Below are 21,749 nucleotides of genomic sequence, written 5' to 3'. Positions count from 1 at the left end.
TTCAGTTTTTGAGATGTTTAGGAATTTATTTCTTGTTCTATTAAATTTTTGCAATAATAGTACAATTATTAAGAAATCTAAGGACACATTATTTTTATTTTATTTTTGAACTGCTCTATTCATTATCACTTAGGAGTTGCTAAATGTAACCAGAGCAGTCTAGCAAGTAATTCTATGGTTCATTAAGCAGCTCGGTGATGTGTTATGTCTTTTGCAATAAGGACATTACTTTTTGGTTGCCTTCCTGTTACACACTTAGATAGGTGCAAATATACCTATATGTGTCCATAGGTATATTTGTTTAAACATGCATGCAAATTATACCTGCACTAGTGTAAAATAAACATCTAAGGGGAATAGTCATTTTTGCTGCTGTTTCCAAAGCAACTACAAAAGTTCACACCCTTTGAGGTCATGACCTGTCTGCCTCATGCAGAGGTGTTGGATTGCAGCAACGACCACCACACAGAATCACAGATGCATTTAGGTTGGAAAAGACCTCTAATACCAGTTGTACTGAGTACAACTATTAACCTAACACTGCCAAGTCCACCATTAAACCATGTCCCTAAGTGCCACACATGTGCACATTTTAAACAGCTCCAGAGATGGAGACCCCACAACTTCCCTGGGCAGCCTATTACAATGCTCAACAGCCCTGTCAGTGAAATAATTTTTCCTAATATCCAATCTAAACATCTCCTGGTGAAACTCGAGGCCATTTCTTCTTGCTGTCCACAGAATCACAGAATCAATTACGCTGGAAAAGACCTCTGAGGTTGTGAAGCCCACACAATTGCAGATACAGGCCAGGATGCCATTGGCCTTCTTTGCCACCAGGGCATAGCTGGATCATGTTCAGCTGCTGTCAATCAGCACCCCCAGGTTCTTTTCCACTGGGCAGCTTCCCAGACACTTTTCCCAAGCCTGTTGTACTGCATGGAGTTATTGTAAACCCTGTGCAGAACCCAACACTTAGTCTTGTTGAACCTCATACCATTGTCCTCAGCCCATCGATCCAGACTGTACAGATCCTGCTGAAGATCTTTCCTGCTCTCCAGCAGACTTGGCTTCATCTGCCAGCTGACTGAGGGTGCTCTCAATCCCCTCATTCAAATCACTGATAAATACATTAAACAGAACTGATCCCAGTACTGAGGCCTGGAGAACACCGCTGGTGACTGGCTGCCAGCTGGATGTAACCCCATTGACTCTCTGGCCTGGGCCATCAAGCCAGGTTTTTATCCAGTGAAACGCCCACTCATTCAAGCCATGAGCATCTTTGACAAAGGAAGCTTCTGGTTCCACTTGCATCAAGTGCAATGGGAAGTAGAAGCTCTTTTTATACACAGCCAGAGTCCTCACCAAATTTTGTTAGGTTATGACCAGCAATGGTGCTTGTTCTCCTGAAGAATATTTATTGGTGTCCTTCAATTCTTTAAAGTCCATCAGTGGAGGATGGATGCTTCCCACACAGTCAGGAAGTTGTCCTGGAGCAAATAATGGCTTAATTGCATTGCCTATAAACAAGCACTTGTCTTGACTTCAGAGTCAGAAAGCCTTTGCAGATCAGGATTCACAGCTATTGAAACTAGAATTGTCTCTCTTTTATTTTTTTTCTTTTTCTCTATGATGGCCTCATGGATGGAATATTTATCTTCGTTTAAACACAGTCTGTATTTATTCACCTGACTCTTTTCACATGTCATTTCAACTCATTAATTTGACTATATTGTCTTTTTTGGAACACCTAAATGTGTTCTGTCATCTAGAGTTATATTTCTCATATGTTCAACTGCTAATAAAACTAGAAACCAAGATTGCTTTTTGTTTCCTTCAAGCCTTAGAAGCAGAAACCAAGCAGCATTTCTTCAGGTATTTTTTCCTGGATATGGACAGACTAGGTAAACCAACAAAGGAATTTGCTATAAATAATAGTTGAAAGTTGCCATCGCTAACCACAGTTTATCTATTCCTTTTATGCTTTGTATCATAGCAAGAAATATTTATGATAAACATGCCCCATTTTTCTTCATATTAACATTGAAGATAGCTTACAAATATCTTGGGTTCTCCAGTTTTTAACCTAGCGAGCTAGACAAGCGCTGGAACTTTTGTTGGTAGAAACAGCAAATGAATATTGTTATTTTCATTCCTACAGATTATGTTCTAATCATGCATTTTTAAATTAACTAAAAATTGGCACAGAATAGCAACAGCAAAGTGAATCATGCTGGTGTAGTGACAGATTCTTTTCTTAAGATGTCCTCTGAATTCCTTTTTCACACTCTTTATGAGTATACCCAATTCACTTTATCTGTTTCAATTCTATCAGAGAAGAATTCTTCTTTCATAGAGGTTTTGGTTTCAGAACATGCTATGTCTCAAGAGAGTGAGAATGAGGAATTAGCACAAACATAAAAAGATCTGGCTGGATGTTTCTCCAGATGTCTAATCCATTTCTCTTTTTTATTTTAAATGGATAACTCAGAGGCTTATTTCCAAAGGACCTAAATGATGCAGAGAAAGTAAAGTTTTTGTGAAAGCAGGTCCTAAGTATTTTGAGAGACACCTTTTGTTCTTTGCTAAACAAATGTAACTTTTAGTAATACTGGTTTTATTGCCCATTCTCAATTGGGATTGTAGGTTGACATATGTACTGTTTTCTCTGTAAACAAGTATGACTTCTTAACATCCTAGTCCTGCACTGACTTGTTTACACCAATACACTCTTGGTATGTGCATTTCTTTTTGTTGTAAAAGTGACTCTAATAATAGTGCATGTACTGGGTCTCTTCTGGCAATATCTTAGACCATTCTCAAAGCAATTCTAGGACCTTCATATTGACAGTTTCCTTTGGTCAATAGTTCTCAGTTTTGTTTGGAATAATGCTTATCGGGGTACATATGTCCTATTTTCTGGATCCTTTCAGAGTCAGAGTTTTTTTCCTTAGAAATATAAGTCTTTGTCATAAGTAGGCATTTTTTTTTCAGACAACCATTCCCAATATACATGTTTTAAAAAATAAGATCTGATTTGTCTTTATCAGACTAAAATTCTACTCATTTTTACAAATAACAAAGGAGATAATTATTCTTCCTCTCAAAAGAACTCAAATTTCCCTGTCACATGTGCAGACTTTTGGATGAAGATTCTGATATTTGTTTCTGTTGTATTCATTCCACTACCAGCAGAAGTTTCAGGGCAAGGGGCAGAGGTCAAGTTCTTTCACAAAACCTTTAAATTTCTGGCACCGTTTTTGTAGAAGCTTATGAATAAAAATTAGGAAACACATTTGATAATTCTGTGGAATCTGTATTTAATCCTGGCCTCAGTGGCCATTTCTCTATCAAAATTTGTGTGGTTAAACTCTAGGTAGAGTCTACCCTTCAGCATGAGTAGCCTTACTCCACACAAGCTAGATGGAAGGATAATATTCAGCATTTGCAATTTCACATTAAAAAAAGCCCATGGATATCAGAAAATGTTGTGATGAACATTAGTAATAGCATAATGTCAAAGGCAAAAACATCAGCTACTTGTCTGTCTCTACCATGAGGAATAAAGAATGATTGCAAACAACAGAAGGCAAATAGTACAGTCATAAATGAAGAACAATTTTCTCAACATCAAGCTGACAATGAAGGAAAGATTTCCACTGAGGACATTGTTGACTGCTGTTACCTCATCCTACTATTTTTTCTGATTTTTTGAGGGTTTTCTTGGAAGAGAAAACTCCAGGGAAGAAAATAATGTCAAATAACAGGACTATCAAGGATTAGGTTTTTTATACAGTTTTAACTGAATTATCCTCAGCTGCAATTCTAGTCTTTCTCTGCTTTATTTTAAGTTTATGGTTTACCTAAAAAAAGCTCTTTAAAAGTAAATATATCTTCAAGAATGCATTGCCTTTATATGCATATTTTCTCAGAGTCAAGCCAGAATTTTATAGCCTGTTCCAAATTTTTCATTGGAAAAAGAGAAACTTTCTGAATGACAGCAGTATTTTTCTCTGGAGATTTTTGAATGTCCCACTAAAAAAAAAAAAAAAAAAAAAAAAAAACCCAACCAGACAAAAAAAAACAAACAAAAATAAATACCAAAAAAATGTTGGGCAGTGGTCACTGAACACATGGAAATCTGGTTACACAAAATCAGCTGGACAGTGGGCTGGTGCTGACTGCTTGTTAGAAGAGCTCTCTCACCCTTTTGTGAGAGTGGAAGTGGATATTGTGAGGACACAGCTCATCCTACAACTTACAGAGGGCAAAGTTTCTGGACACAGGGTTATCTTTTTCTTGCCCATAGATGGTCAGACTCTTCACAACACTCTGCTGCCCAGACAGTGTGAAGCTGCAGAATCACATGTTCCTGCTTTTCACAAGTGGATTCAACCTGCATCCCATGCCAGAAGTCTGCCATGAATTTCACTAAGCAGAGCCTTGTGGCAAGGCATTCTGGTCTTTGATATCTTTGCAAACTAAGCCATCAAGACCTGACATAAAAACAGAGGCATGGAAGGTCATTTTTGTAGTATTTTTTCTGCCTCCATTTTAGAAATCAAGAAAAAAAGCCTGAAGGCTTTTGTAATTGTAAACTTTGATTTTCAGCTCACTGTTCAACTAGTTTAGCATTTACTCCCACAATGATACATTACTCTAATGTAACCGAGGCCTCGCCCTGTTAAGAACATGGAAAAACAGCTGTAGTCTGTTTCACTCCTCCCACTTCTTTTGCCAAAACAAATGTAAAACACAGCATAAATAAGGGATAAAGATGTCTTTAAAGAAGGAAATTAATTATGCTGACTGAAAATGTAAACATAAAGCTTGCATAGAACATAATCCAGTTTTGCAAGGCTCAATTCAAGTCTTCACTACTATGAAATACTGTTAAACTTACTAATGCCCATATAATGCATGTGAAAGCATTATTCCACTCACAAAGGATAAATGCTTCACTTACCTGTTGCAGGTAAAAGGATATGCAAATACATATTCTGATAGTTTTAAAGATGAGCAAAAACTATAGGAGAAGAGATCAAATGGTTTACATTAGAGATTGCAACACAGAATCTGTAAAAAAGCTCTTCTGTGTCTCTAATCCCCAGAGTTCATCCATGCAGCATAATTTGACATGTATATGAAATCTGCAGACTGGCTTTCAGAGCAACAGACATAATGTGGGACCTTTTCTTTACTGAGAACTAAAGCTGAAACCAAAATATTCATTTATCATATGGGGGTATGACCCTACATCTTTTTCCTTATAGTCAGGCTCTGGTATAATTATCTTATTCATATCAGCAGTTAGAAACTGAAATCTAAAAATGATGAAATAACTGAAACTTTACAAAATTTAGTCTGTAAAGCAAACAATCCGTAAAGGAAATAAACTTAAAAGCAAGATAAAACAAATTCCTTTCCTTGTTCCAGATAGTAAGAATTTAAAAGACTGGACGACAGAATTTGGATTGTTAAATCCAGTGTTTAGATGTCAAGTTCCAAAATAAGTTAGAAATTATAACTGTTTAAATCATGATTCATAAGATGTGCCACAGCATGCTTGCTTTTGCTTTAGTCACATTCATTAAAAATACATGGATCCTGCATCAAAAAGATACTACAGAAGAGATGTAACTTCATTTAGCTTATTTATAGGTCTATAAAAATTAAAAAGCAAATTTTCTTATTTAACTTGAGCAACAGCATTCTTTTCTCCTGTGTAAATGAATGTAATGATATATAATAAGACCTTACATGGTAACATGCATTCAGACTCAAAGTCACATGGAAGTCCTACGTACATGATTCACATCATATCAAGACAATGGGATGCAGTAGAGATTTCAATTTGCTTGAAACTGCATGCAGACACAAGTTCTTCATATTGAATGGTTTTGGTTTTGTACAACAGAAGATATTCCAGGCTTCTTTACATATTCTCTATAAAATGCCACTGCTGCAAAAGTGAGTAGAGAGGCAAAAATTCCCTTTCCCAGTATGATTATTGTTTCTGGTAGTTCTTGTTCTTCATGCAGGAATCAGGCTCAGCTTCACAGTGCCAGCCCCATCTCCTCACATTCCTTCACTCTGTTACAGAGGAAGAACAAGGTGCCTATGGCTCCTGTTCATGGTAATTTTTTTGGAGACAAAACTCATCTAAGAAGTCCCCGTTCAGTTAACCATTTACTCTTTCATACACACACTGACATAAATATAGCTGAAGAGGGATGCAAGATGAATGAGTAAAGCGAAAAGAATGACTAGCTGGAAGTAAGCAGTGATGGCATTAACACTTGGAAAATGTTAACATCAAACTGGAGTCTTAGCATGGCATTCACAAAGGCTAGCACCCAGTACACAGGTGGTCATTGCAGGAGATGGGCATCTGGAGACCCTTGCTTTTCTACAGGTTTTGAATACAAATCTCTGTACAGGAAGGAATCATCTTCCCCTGCTGTGGATTTGAAGGCGTGGACCTCCTCACTGAGATAATCACTTCCTCATTTTTGACTACAGCTCCAAAGAGAGAAGCATGTCAGTCTTTACACCAGCAGTTCAGCAACCCAAATGTTCATTCATAAGTAGACGTGCAACTTTTCTCCTACTTTTGCTAAAATAGCAGCATACTAAGCTAAAATCTCCTACCTGTCAGAGAAAAATGCTAAACTCTGGGCTATCAGAGTATCCTGTCCTGGACCATATTCAGTTGCTCTTCCTAAAGCTTATCTATTTACTGGGTCAGTATTACATTAGGACAAGGCTAGGTATCAGGCTGAAAAATTCTTAGCCTTACATATTTTTGGATCAGTATTTTTTGACACATGTTACAGCACTAAAACACAAAAACTAAAGGACACAGCTTCCTACAGCTCCATAATAAGGATCCCATTACTTTCTACAATGCTTACCACTATTATTGCAACCTTAAAATAAAAACAACCAATGAGAGTACTATTTCCCCTACAGTTTCCATCTGACATAAGAAAAAATAATACAACAGTCTTGTGGAGCAGAGCTCTAAGTTCTAAGAGGACTAAGAGAAAGTTACTTGTATCTCTAGAGCAGAGTTGAGTCACAATGCAACATTTTGAAGCCTTGTATGCTGGAGACCAGATATTTCCTAGGAGATACCCAGAGGAGTGTTTGGTGGCTTCTCTTATGCCTTCTGTTTATAAGGTGCATGTGACTGTGGGTGAATTGAATGCAAAGATTCAGATGGTACCTTTCAGTGCTGTATTCCTGAAGGATTTAAAATTTTAAAAAATATTTTATTGGAATGTTTTCACAGCCTGTTGAAAGTGAGAATCAGCTTCACTCAGAAAGGCAGCAAAAAAATGTCTAGCAGCAAAGGTGGATTTTGTGCTGCTTCAACTTGCTGTTTGCATCTCTGGCTCTGTGAAGAGTTTGAACTAATTGCCTGAATTTCAGTGCCATTTATATTGTAAACAACACATGAGATGCAGTTGTAGATTATCACTCAATATACTAGTGCTTCCAAGGAAGGCATACAAAAAGGCACAGGTTTTATCATTGCATTTTCATTGAGGGTACCCCATTGGTTTTAATGATCTTTATAACCTCTCAATCCTATAACTGTGATAAGACCTATATCAAATGATATAAAATACCCTTATGCTTAAAATGTAGATTTGGGGAAGCTAAAAGAAATAGAGTTTAAGATTAATTCACTTCCAGTGCCACAGAAATCTACAGAAGAAATATCTATTATAAATAGAGTGGCAGTAGGAATTATTGGCTTTGATTATGGAAAGCAAAGTAAACCACATTGCAATGCACTCAATCTTTTTCACATTTATTGACTGTAATTTGTATATACTATTGTCTTCCTCTAGTAGGGTTAATTTCTCTGTATGTTTTTTTCTCCTATATGTGTTCCAGGTACCATTTCTATTTGAAAAATCTGTGTGCTTGTAGCCATGCAAAATTCCTAGTGACGCATTTTCTGTGGGGTGGGGGAGGGGAAAAGAAGAAGATAATTTGTTCCCACTAATAAGACACAAAATTTTGCAAAGCAGGTAATTTCTTTGTTCCCATTTTGTTTTGGTGTCTTTTGTAATCTTCCTGGAAGACTTGATGTGTTTTAACATTTGCTAATACCATTTCTTCCCATAAGCACTTAATGCTATGCACAACATTCCCTGACATCCTTACGGAGCAAAGCTCCTTCTGTCATCCTGTGGAAGTCACAGCTCCATGCCAGTGCTCCCAAGCAGAGAATTTCTCCTGGTCATTCCTACACCATCATCCCACCAGATGATGTCATCATGAACACATGCCTAGATAATATCCTCATATCCTCCTGCTTCTGGAAGAGTTTGCCTCTCTGTTCATCTTCTACTTATTTTGCTCTTGATAGCATATATTAACAAGTGTTTTAATTTGTATTCATCTCCAACACCCTGATTTCTAAAGAAACAAAGATATCTCCATACAGAGATATCTCCATACCACAGTTGCTGTCAATACATAGTGCATTGGGGTGAAAAGTTAATCCCCTGTTGCGACAACTACTGCAGTTAACTTTTAGAGCTATTTTAGTGACAATCAACAATGTGCCAGCATTTGATCAATTTCAGCTTCTGAATAGATTTGCAGAATCACAGAATAGCAAAAGCTTTGGGCTTGGAAGGGACTTCTGGGGATCACCTAGTTTAATGTCACTGTTCAAGCATGGGAGCAGGCTGCACAGGATCATGTCCAGGCAGGTTTTTAATTCTTCAGAGAAGGAGACTCTAGAACCTCTCTGGCAGCCTGTTCCAGTGCTCTGTCAGCCTCACAGTAAAGAAGTTTTTTTCTCATATTCAGAAGGCACTTCCTCTGTTTCAATTTGTGCCCATGTGCACTGGAAAGAGTTTGGCACCATCCTTTTTATATCCACCCTTAAGATAGGTGCATGTATTGATAAATGATGTAGTGATTGCTCTCTGTCTTTTACAGGCTAAACAGTTCCAACTCACTCAGCTTTTTCTCATCAGAGAGGTGTTTCTAATCTACACTGGATCCTCTCCAGTAGTTCCTCATCTTTCTTGAAGTGGGGAGCCCAGAACTGGACACAGCACTTCAGGTGAGGACTCACCAGGACTGAGCAGGGGGGCAGGATCACCTCCCTCAACCTGATGGAAATGCTCTTCCTAATACACCCCAGGATACCACTGGCCTTCTTGGCCACAAGGACACACTGCTGGCTCATGGACAGCATGTTGTCCACCAGGACCCCCAGGTCTTCTCCACAGAGTGGCATTCCTGCATGTCAGCCCCCAGCCTGTACTGGTTATGCTTCCCCAGGGGCAGGATCCTGCATTTGCCTTTGTAGAAGTCTGCCCTGCCAAATGGTGGGTCTACCAAGGTGACAAATAAGGCAGAAGAAGAGAGCTACAGATATGCATAGAGGGAAAGATTAAACAAAGACAAAAGAAAGATGCATTAAGGGGTAGTGCTTCAGCGTTCTATAAATCCCTACCTTCATTATCAGGACATAAATTATATTTAAGACGCTATAGTCTAGACAAGTAAAATGTGCTGATGGTAATTCACTGTAGCCTAACGTGAAGTAATAAATTTATGAATCAAACATGATAAAAACTGCAGAAAGTTACATTTAAAAAGTGGCCATACACTAGCTCATAAAAGATTAAACTAGTCTGAATTGTATTTCCCTGTACAGCTAGTTGGACGCTTTGATTTTATTAGAGGATACTGCTTCTGAAAATGTTACAAAGCTTTCATCAAAAGAAAAATGTATTAAATTAATTCCTCTGGGTACAAGGATTTCACATATAGAAATAGACCATCTTTATGCCAACACAGAAGAAAAACTAACTGAATCAATATCAATTAAAGTAATGGAATAAAGTTAGCATATTATCATTGCGACAACCATTCAGGTGTCAAGTCCAATAGTGTCATAAATTATCTCAGCTTTGACAGCAAGATCTGACCAAAAAGGAATTTTTGACAGAGGTAGCTCCAGATAAAATAGTGGCCAAGAGTTGAAGGCAGTTAAATAAAATTTCTGTAGGTTTTGATCTTGATATTTTCTACTTCTTTATAGACAATGGCTTGTAATTACAGAGCAGCAATTGAGAATTAAGGACTTTTTTTCTAATATTTGTAATCAAAGTATCCTTTTGACCACTTGAGCTTTTGTAGGTAAGACTAAGGTTTTAGAACTACAAGGCACTGTCACCTCTTGTTCCTAAAGGCTAGTTTCAGTGTACCAGAAAGTTAACAATGACAAATTGATGTGGAATGGTCATGACATTTCATCAAGAGACCGTTCTTGTTCTCAGGCAATTGGGCCTGTAAATACACACCATTCTGAAAAGTTCTGCTGCTCCAGTACCTTCCAGTTTAGGAAATGTTCCTTAAATGCTATGAATCCCTGTTCCAGTAAATCTGTTTCTATAAAAACAAGAGTTTTACCAAAATATAATTTCAAAGAAAACAATCACTTTAGATTAGCAATGCAAATCTTGTGTTTCTGTCAAAACTATTTATTTCATTTGCTTTATTTGATTTCCTTCTGTCACATTCTTTAGACATATTGGAATGCATAGAAAGGTAAGAAAGGAAAATTGAATAGCAATCAAATGAGCTGCTGACAGGTTTACCAATAGCATTCTGTGTGGCAATGAAGGCCACTTGTCATGAACACCAAGGAGTGTTGCATTGCGGGCTGCTTGGCCCAAGAACTCATTAAAATCCCCCAAGATATTTCTTCCTATACAGACACAAAAAAAATATAATTTCATAATGCTTCCTCTCTGCTCTTATCTTCTGTTTCCATGGATCAGCAAATGTAGCTATTTGGAAAAGACTGGAGATCAGCTCTTCAAAGCAGAATTTATGTTTCTTAGGGCTCAGGGAGAAATGCAGCCACCTTTAACAGGGGAAAAAAATCAAACCTGGACACAAAAGACACACATGCCTGCTGATCATGGCCTTAGGGCACCAGGAATTCTCTGCTGTATTTAGTACTGACAGGGGAGAAGGAGAAGGAGATTGTGTGTGTTTCTAAACTATGGACTAGCATAGCTGCCTACAGGCCAAGGGTGGTAATCTCTGCCATATAACACATCACTTGCAAAAAAATGCCTACTGTTATCAGCTGAACTGAAGCACAGCTCCAATAGTTCAGAGTAGCTTTCCCGAAGGGAGAAAAACTAGCTCAGCAGAGGTGCATGGAGATTTCAGAGAAAAGAATGAGGTTCTGCCAGCTTCCTATTGACAGCATTGTGTTCTATAAGTACTTCCATTGATCTATGGGACTTCCATTGGACTATTCATGCAGTAATGTTCTTTGTGCAAGGAAACAAAACTGGTTAAATGTAAATTCAAACTCAACATGGTTAAGGTGCACAATCTGGCTCATTTGTTCTGTAGCTACAACCCACTGACTTTCTAAATTATTATGGAAGTATCAACAGCTGTTCTCTCTACCCAACTATTTCATATTGAGCCGGAATGCACACTTATCCATTAGTAATGAGAACCAGCCTTTTCAAAGTCTATGAATAAGCAAAGAAAATAATATTGGCAAAACTGGAGATGTAAAAAGTTACTTAGGGATCAAAATATCCCAGCTCTCTCAGTGAGAATTACACATAGTTGATCCACATGAAAAATCACCCTTGTGAAGAGGGGTGAAAAAATATTCTGTTTCTGTGCTAAGGTGAAGGAAAACCTTTGCCAAATTTGGGAGGACAGATTCATCCACCTGCTGGGGTAGAATGTTATTAACACTCACACATACAAAAAATGACAGCTGTTAACAGCTGAAACTCATAATTTCCTTGTGATCCTTAGTTGTCAGGGGACTTTACAGGTAGTCCAAAACAGAAGGACATAGCAAGTGCAATGAAGAATTCTGCACTGCACAATATCTCACAGCAAAACTAGAGCTCTCACAAAAATATCTTTACAATATTTAAAGGTGTGAAATAAAAGAAAAACTGGCACCTTTGCTATACAACGGAAAGACTGTTCAAGCCCAGGTTCAGAAAAATTTTCAAGAATAGTTTATTTTTGACAAGGTTCTCTCAATTTCAGTTTTTATGATGTGCTATTCAGGAAGGAAAAGGGGGCAAAGAGCACCTAAAAATTCCTTTCATACATTACAGGCCCATTGCTTGTTCTTGACAAGACCTCTCAAGTCCTTTTTTCTCTATGAAAATATCTGAATTAGAACTGAGATGGGGAGTCTTGGACTGTTTTTCTTCCTTCCACTGTAAATCCCAGTGGGGGTTGCATGAAATGTCATCATCATCAACAGTGCCCAGCTCAGCACCCAGCACAGCACCAAGTGTAACCTTAAAAAAAAAAAAAAAAAAAAGCTTTCATATTAAATTTAGAAATATGTTACTTTATTCCACATTAAATATCAGAAATACAGCTAATGCATTTTTGCACATCTTCAGCTTTAAAGCGGTGTTTCCAACCTGTTTGCAGGCCACAGAATAACAACTGAAGACAGCAAAATGCACATGGACTGCATAGATTGATTAGGAGGATATCCTGCACCAGATAAGGCAGGTAGGTGTACTTGCGTAGCACGACAACTCATTACTGGACAGAGACAATGGCAGAAAGTAACCTAAAACTCTCAAGCAAGTACATTTAGGCTGTGATTTAAGCAATCATCAGCCTGTTCTTGAAGCCAAATGTGTCTCTCATACTCCCTGATGGACACTTTAGCTGATAACTGGAGATAACTAAGGAGAAAATGTGGGCTCTTGCTACTCAATGCATTCACGTATATATAGTTGAGGGGGGAGATTGGCATTATCCGTCTCCTCTGCCCTTGTTGTGCTGCTGCTGATGAACAGCCATTTGGTCCTGTAAGCTTTTCTGGAATTGCCCAATTTTGCAAACTGCCAGAGTAGTGGGATTTATAGCCAGTGCAAGCTAGAGCTGTCTTGTATAATATGGGGTCATAACTGCTTGGCTACAGGCACTACAAAACTGGCAGTGAGACTTAGTGCAAAGAGCTACATTAGCAAACAAACAGGCACAAGCCAAATCTATTATCCAGAATAAAAATATGGGCATGGAGATGGGGTCCAAAGGAACATTGTTTACTCTTCATCATTGCTAATAAAAGCAGGAGAGTCCCACACTTGGTGGTTAGAAGGATAAAGAGTAACTAACTGTTCTTTGCTGCACCCAGCTGGCACAGAACAAGATGAAATGAATCCCTTCGGATAACAAAATTCAGAGGAAAACTATTCCTGATTGTAAGCCATCTGTAGCTGTAAATGTACCCTGAATAGCAGTTTCTATGAGACATGTTTGAAATTACTCAGTTGGTTATCATGACTTTTTTTGCCTTAGATTTCAACACAAGATTTTTAGCTGAATCACTGAACTGCTGCACCAGTTTATTGACTCCATATGGCATTTAGGTCCTCAGCACATTCTTAGACAATGAACACCAAATGCCCAGAGTGAGACCAGCAAAAACAACAGAAGGAGGAAAACAGCAAAATAGCAGACCTAATTAGAGAATTAGGGATATTTTAGAGAATATACTCTACTCCTAGGAAAGGTAAGAGCTTTTATTTTTGTGCTGCAGGAAATCCATGACATAGTTGCCATCACAGAGACATGGTGAGATGACAGACACATCTGGAGTGCAAGGATAGGCAAGGAAGGAGAGGCAGTGGAGTGGATGTGTATTTTAGGGAGTGCTTCAATTGCCTAGAGCTTAGTAATGGCAACAACAGTGTTGAATTTTTATGCATAAAAACCAGGGGAAAGACTAACAAGGCAGATGTCATGGTGGGAGGCTGTTATAGACCACCTAAACAGGTTGAAGAGGCAGAGGAGATATTCTATTTCTATTAGAAATTAATATTTCTATTTTCTGCTGGGAGAAGTCTCAGAATCACTAGCCCTTGTTCTTTGAAGGAGTTTGGCTTACCAGATGTCAGCTGGGAATACAATTCAGCAGAGAAGAAACAATCTAGGAGGTTCCTGGAGTGTGTGAAAGGTAACTTCCTGATGGAGGCGGTGAGGGAACCTACCAAGAGACACATCTGGATCTGTTTCTTGTGAACAGAGAAGGGCTGGTGGATGATGTGATGGCCAGTGGTCACCAAGTTATAAAGTTTTCTTTTCTGGTCAGCAAAATTGCCACCTTGGCCTTCCAGAGGGCAGACTTTGACCTGTTCAGGTGGCTGTTTAACAGAGCTCCTTGGGAAGTGTTCCTGAAGGGCAAAGGAGTCCAGGAAGTCTGGACCTTCTTCAAGAAGGAAATCCTAATGGTCCAGGAGCAGGCTGTTCCCATGTGTCAAAAAATGAGCCAGTGAGGAAGAAGATTGGTCTGGCTGAAGAATTCATATGAGACAAATTCATAAGACGACATTTAGAAGAAGGAGCAGACAATGTGGGAAGACTACAAGGATGTTGTGAAGGTAGGCAAGGAGAAAACTAGAAGGGCCAAAACCCATCTAGAACTTAATCAGACTACTGCTGTAAAAATCGGCAAAAAATTGTGGTATAAATAAATCAGCAAGAAAAGTTGGGCTAAGGAGAATCTCCATCTGTTATTGGAAATGGAGAGGTAGTGATGAAGGATGAGGAAAAGACTGAGGTAATCAATGCCTTCTTTGCCTCAATCTTTTAATAGCAAGACCAGTCATTTTCTGTGGTCCCAGCCTCTTGAGCTGGAATACAGAGATGGAGAGCAGAATGAAGCTCCTATAATCCAACAGGAAATGGTCAGGTACCTGCTACACGACTTAGACAATTGCAAGTCTATGGGGATGGATGGGATCCACCCAAGGGTACTGATGTAGCTGGTGGAAGTGTTCACTGAAGCACCTTCAGTCCTTTACCAGCAGTTCTGGTTAACTGGGGAGGTCCCAGCTGACAAGGAATTGGCAAATGTAATGCCCATCTAAAGAAGGGGTGGAAGAAGGGTCTGAGGATCTCCAGGCCTGTCAGTTGCCCTTGGGGCCAGGGAAGGTTGTGGAGCAGATCATCCTGAGTGCCATTCTATGGCACATGCAAGACAGCCAGGGGAACAGGTCCAGAGAGCCTGGGTTTGGGAAAGACAGGTCCTGCTTGATCACTGGTGAGGCTGCACCTCAAATCCTTTGTTCAGTTCTAGGCCCCTCACTACAATAAAGACATTGAGGTGCTTGAGCATGTCCAGAGAAGGGCAATGGAGCTGGGGAAGGGTCTGGAGCACAAGTCATATGAGGAGTGACTGAGGTTGTTTTTCCTGGAGGGAAGGAGGGTCAGAAGGGACCTTATGACTCTCTATGACCACTTGAAAGGATGTTATAGTGAGGTTAGGGTTAATGTCTTCTCCCAAGTAACAAGTGACTGATGAGAGAAAATGGCTTCAAGTTGTGCCAGGGGAGGTTTAGATTTGGTATGAAGATTTGGTATGATTTGAAAAAAAATCTTCATTAAAAGAGTTATAAAGGAAGGGTTATTGGAAGTGGTTGAGTCACCATTCCTGAAAGTGTTCAAAAAATGTACAGCGGCTGTAGCATGGCTTAGTGGTGAAGATAAAACAGTGCTGAGTTAACAGTTGGATTCAATTATTTTAAGGATCCTTTTCAACCTAAACAATTTTATGATTCTATGAAAAGTCCTAAGATACTGTCTTGATCTGAGCATTACTGATGCTCTTACAATTGCCTTTGTTTTGTCAGCAGTGCCAAACTGAGAGAGCTGCTCATGCTGCCTCAGAGCTCACTGCCTGCTCTGAATTCTCAGCCTTGAGTAGAATGAGCTTAAACTTCCCCTTTACTTGGCAGTTTCCAACAATGTAAGAATGCTCTTGTGATGCTGGGGAATTAAAGAAATCAGCTTCAGCTCTCCCTCTGAAATGAACTTCCAAATCATACTGGGTGAAAAGAGATTTATTATAGAGCTCTGCACATTTGTTTTGGCTTTTCCTATTATTTTTCCATTACTTGAAAGCATGCTTCTCTTATCCATATTAAATGCCTAAAGCTACTGTAGACTTTTTATTTAAGACAGATAAAATGGTTAAAGTATTCTATGCCTTTGGTGTAAAGAAAAAAAATTAGAAACTTTAAGACAGCTGCTACCTAACAGTGATTGAAACATCATCTTTTCCAGATCAAAGTACCTTTGTGGCAATATTTAAGTGGTTTTCACAAGCAGGGAACACTTTAGTGGTTAAAAAAATTACTAAAACCATTTTGAGAGACAGATATTGCAACAAAACCTGAAACGATGGATTTCTTTCAAGATCTGAACCCAAATTCTTAAGTAATGAATAGCTTAAATAAGAGTGGTTTTTCTTAAGAGTCCAAATGTTTCTTTTCATCTTCTGTTTAGGAAAGAAAAGAAAAATATTTGGCTGTGAAAACTTTTCTGTGTGTCTAGATGCCAAATTAGTAGTTACATGATTTATAGCTGTCATGAGGCACATTAGTAATGTGCATTAAAGTGAAGCCTCTTGTTCCCCCTTCATCTGTGGTATGGTGAATTCACATGTCTTAAATTACAAACTAACAATGGCCATTAAAATAGAAATTAATATTTCTATTTTCTGCTGGGAGAAGTCTCAGAATCACTAGCCCTTGTTCTTTGGAGGAGTTGGGCTTACCAGATGTCTGCTGGGAATACAATTCAGCAGTGTTTTCTGAGGAGATCTGTAGTTATTCCGCATTTCTGTACTACAAGGCAAGAAGGGCTGCTGTAACACCATGTAATTTGATACACTAAGATTTTTAGAAACTAAATGCCAATGAAAAGGAGAAAACACATCAGAACATAGTACACACTCAAGATATATGTGGCTCTTAATCCACTCACAACCTGTTTGTTTATTTATTTGTGTTGTAGAAAATGTGGCAGGACTTAGGTTTCTCTTTCCCTCTCTCCCCATGCACACAAAAACCCAACACAGCCATGCATGTTTTATAAAATTCTTTTCATTGATCTTCAATTTAGTACCCTTTGATTTAATATATTACTAAGTTTCACTAAAATATGGTGAAGTGTAAAGAAAATAATTTAGAGAAACTTTCATCACTTGCAGTACCTCAGGCAAGTGCTCCCAAATTCTTCTGTGCTTCAGGCTGAATAATACTGACAATTTATTTTCAGTTTTCATTGTAATATAATGGTATTTTCCACTACAGATACATGTAATTCCTCTATGGTTAATCTAGGCTATTATCCACAGGACACTTCTTTTTAAATGGAGAAAGAGGAATTATTGAGATAATTGATACCCAGTATTTGTGATTAGGTGGAAGTCAGATCAATGCAGAGACCGTTAATGGTTACAAAGACACATTTTAAATCATAATAAAAATTCACTAGAAAAACATGGTGAAAAAATAATTCCATTAGTTGTTTACTGGAATTTTTTTTGCTTTACTTTAATAAGAAGAAAAAAGACACAGGAAACTAGGAATTTGCACTTGAAATAAAGCCCAAACCTCTCTGTGTTTTGACTGTGCTTTCATCACTCTTTCTTGGTAATTTTTACACAGTGACAATAACATGCATTTGCATAGTAATATTCCAGACTTTCTTATCTAGATCCAGTAGTACTAATTCCTTCTAGCACTCATATGAATTTGTTTATTAAATATTTGTAAAGCTTTTCATAGACAATTGCAAAACCAAATTATACTTGTTTTGCTCTTTTTTTTTTTTGGCTAACAGATATGTCATAAGCAACACTGGACAGCCAAACTATGTAAGACACCTGCACAGACTGCAAAAGCCTTTTTCCACCACACACTGTGAGAACAAGATGAGAGATGCAAGCCTGTCCCATTTTCAAGCCTTATTTAGCTGGGAATGAATTCCTTCCAAAAATATCATAATCCTTCTTTAAGTAGAAAACTGTTATATTCAAGCCAGCCAGAACTGGGACTGGAAACAGATAAGTCCATTTTTAAGAGGGCTTTTAACTGTCCTGAGAACTAGGGAAATAAACTATTTCTTTGACAAAGGAACAGAGCCCTCCATAGGAAGAGCTTGTGGAATAGTTTAAAACACACCACATAAATGAGATGTGCTCATGGCTGGGATAAAATATTCTTTGATGTATTTCAACAAGATATTTGAGTCATAACTGGGAACTGTGATGAATAGGAAAGCAACAGCTAGAATAGGTCAGGAGAAAAGGAAAGGAACACATGCCTGGCTTAGAAAGTACAAATTCTGTCTCCTGCTACAGCCATCCTGTTCCTAAGGGTCTTTCACCCAAGTGTAAACCTCTTTAAGGCAATGGGACACTTAAATCTGAGTATTATTTTCTTCTAATAGCACTGGTATATACTGAGGTGGTGGTATGAACTGCTCATGACACTCAAACCTCTATTTCTTTTTGCAGTAAAGTCAAGCACTGCTATGTTTGCTTCCCCTGGATGCAAATGCTGATGAAGGGTTACCATGCAGCATTAGTTATAGAAATTTTGTCATGGACATGACAGACTTATCTGCTTGTTCTCTCCAGTGAACTAATATAGCAAAGGGAGATGGAGAGAAAACAATAATATGAGAGGAAAGAAATGCTCTCACTTCATTTTTTTTTTTTTAAATGTGAGACTATTTCCCAGTAAATCAGACAGAGAAACAAAGCAGTGGCTGCCAAAAGACACAAACCACATTCCTTACAAAGTGGCAGGACAGTGATAACTTCATTCAGCATATGCCTGTGAGATCACAGCAAATAGCATGTTCCAGATTGACAAACTGTCAAGATACGAGATAGGTGCTTCTGTTAACACAGGGCAGCATAAAAATGGGTGTACTATTTGTTCATCAAATAATCACAGGGTTTTTTTGTATAAATAAAAAAAAAATCAAAGAAATTTGATGGGAAATCACAGTTTGCTCCTTTAAAGAGTAGAAAAAAAAATTATTTCCTTGTTCACTTTCATAGTTTATCTATTACATCTTTAAACCAGGGCCAAAACAGAGAGTAATTTATTCATGTATCAATAAAAATCAGCTGGTCTTATAAATTTCATTGCCCTCTCATCTCCTTCTGTACCTCAGTTAGCATTCCTAGTTTTTCACCAAATGAAGTGTAGTGTCTCAGCATGTCTGGCAGACCCAGGGCCATCTGCCACAATAACAATTAATACTTTGCAAGACCTTCCATGCTTCACAAACTCAAAGTAACATGCAAATCATATATATTATATGTGAATTATATATGGTGATGTATGGATATGATAATTTACATATAATGATAATTCATGATGTTTTGGGCTTGAAGATAAGGAATGTGGTAAATGATTCAGGCATCGCACAGAAAGCAGGCAAAATAGTTTAAGTTGTTCACCAGTGACTTGAACAATTGAGGAGTGCCTCCTCCATAAGTTTGCTGATGATACAAAGGAGAGACAAATACCCGAGTGCTGTGCAGCCATGTAGCAAGACCTGACAACAAGCTGAAGAGATGGTCAGAGAAGAACCTAACAAAGTTCAGCAAAGGCAAATGTAGGGTTCTTTCCCAAGGCAGGAATAATCCCATGCACCAGTACAGGCTGGGGGCTGACCTGCTGGGAAGCAACTCTGCTGAAAAGGGCCTGGGGGTTTTGGCAGACAGCAACTGTCCATGAGCCAGCAGCACCCTTGTGGCCAAGAAGGCCACAAATTCAAAGTGACTTGAATTTGTGTATCCTGGGGTGCATTAAGAAGAGCAATGCCAGCAGGTTGAGGGAGGCAATCCTGCCCCTCTGCTCAGCCCTGTGTGCAGTTCTGGGCTCCCCTGAACAAGAGAGACATGGGAGCTCCTGGAGCAGGTCTAGCAGAGGGCTACTGGGGGATGGCTGGGGGACTGGAGCATCTCTCTTATGAGAGAATAGTTTGAGAGAGTCAAGCCTGTTCAGCCTTGAGAAGAAGCAACTGAGAGGTAAACTCATTAATGCCTATCAGTATTTGAAGGGAGGCTGTCAGGAGGATGGAGCCAGGCTCTTCTCAGTGGTGCTGAGCAATAGGACAAGAGGCAATGGGCAGAAACAGAGGCACAGGAAGTTGTAACTGAACATGAGGAAGAACTTCTTTGCTGTGCAGTGACCACACACAGGAACAGATTGTCCAGAGAGGTTGTGGAGTCTCCCTCCCTGGAGATATCCAAGAGCAGTGTGGACACAATGCTGTGCAACTCCCTCTAGGAAGACCCTGCTTGAACAGGAAGGTTGGATCACATGACCCAGGTCGCTTCCAACCTTATCCATTCTTTGATTCTGTGAAAAATCATGTAACTGCCTGATCTACTGTTTGGCAACCTCTTGTGTTTAGCATGCCTGCCCCCATAAAAATATTCTTTATCTGTAACTGTCCCTAAAACATACTCTGTTTCTCTGATGGTTTTCCCCAACCTTGCTGGTCCACAGGCAATAAAAACAAATAAGTAACCCACTACTTAGATTTTCTTATAGACCTGGGGAAGAAAATACATCTGCAGAAAGTGAAATAAGACAGTTTCAGAACCTGTAAGTTGGGGCACTCTGCGTTACAATTGTGGCAATGAGCAAAAGTGGCTCTATTTAATTCTTATTGAATAAAGAATCTCTGGCAGCATTTCCCTTAGCATTGTGCTGATCTAACATCTACACTAACTTCAGTTCTGATACCAAAAGAACTTAGGACAGTCACCATGACTGCATACAATCACAATTTTCTAGGAATCCCAGTAAACAAGACTATACAGGAATGATTCCTGCTTTTCAATGCAGATATTACTCAAGTAAGCTTTGAAGATATCCTATTCAGTATTCTGGTCCACAGTTTTCTAGGAATCACAGTAAACAAGACCACACAGGAATGACTCCTGCTTTTCAATGCAGGTATCACCTAAATAAGCTTTGAAGATATCCTATTCAGTATTCTGGTCCACCCCAAGCTTGCTTCATTTGGAGAATTTGACAAATGTTGTTTCAAATCTCTATTGCTGCTATTTCTTCCAAGAATTCTGATCTTATCAGAGCAAGACCATGCCCAATGTGACAAATGAACCTGCATAGCAGATGCTATTCACTGAATTTGAAAGTCACCTTTGACCAAGCAGCATGGATATTGCCTGGAAGAGTATGAGCCTTCTACGAGGACAAAGTTCATATGTAACATCAGGGCCACAAGCCAAAAGAACAATATTGTCTTTACTCCTTAGGAAACTGATTTCTCTTAATAGTAATTAATCCCTGCTGCACTGAATCTTAATTACAGGGCAAGTAGATGGCAACATCACTAAAACACATATGGTTTATTAATTTCTCCATATAAAAGTTTATAGTTTACTCATTGCACATGTTATTTAAGGTAGCTGAATACATAGATACAAATATTTTCAGGAACGAGGATCTAACTGTTAACTATGGGACAATTTTACTTGTAGTCACTGTAACAGCTATTGCAGGAAAATTTGTGAATCCTCAACAACTTCAGACAGCCTGTATAAATGCTTTTAAGTCTGAACTTATAAACAAGTCTCTGTTATTGAGTTACATCCAAACCCTGGGAACTACTGATGGCACAGCATTTGCAGCCTCGCCCTCCTGTGTTTGCAGCCGAGGAGCTGGGGCTGCTGCTCTGCCTCCTGCCAGCATGGCAACGCCAAGGGGAGCTCAGAAAGCACCTGAGACACAGTAAACCTGTGTATCTATTGATGAACACGCACACATTGGATTTATTTGCCTCTAAAAAAAATCTTCAGTGATTTAGTACTCCCAAGTTACATGCTCTAAGCCTGAACTTGTGTCACTGAGATC

Source organism: Vidua chalybeata, chromosome 1 (genome assembly GCF_026979565.1).
Source record: "Vidua chalybeata isolate OUT-0048 chromosome 1, bVidCha1 merged haplotype, whole genome shotgun sequence".
NCBI lineage: Eukaryota > Metazoa > Chordata > Aves > Passeriformes > Viduidae > Vidua > Vidua chalybeata.
Note: the sequence above shows the minus strand (reverse complement) of the source record.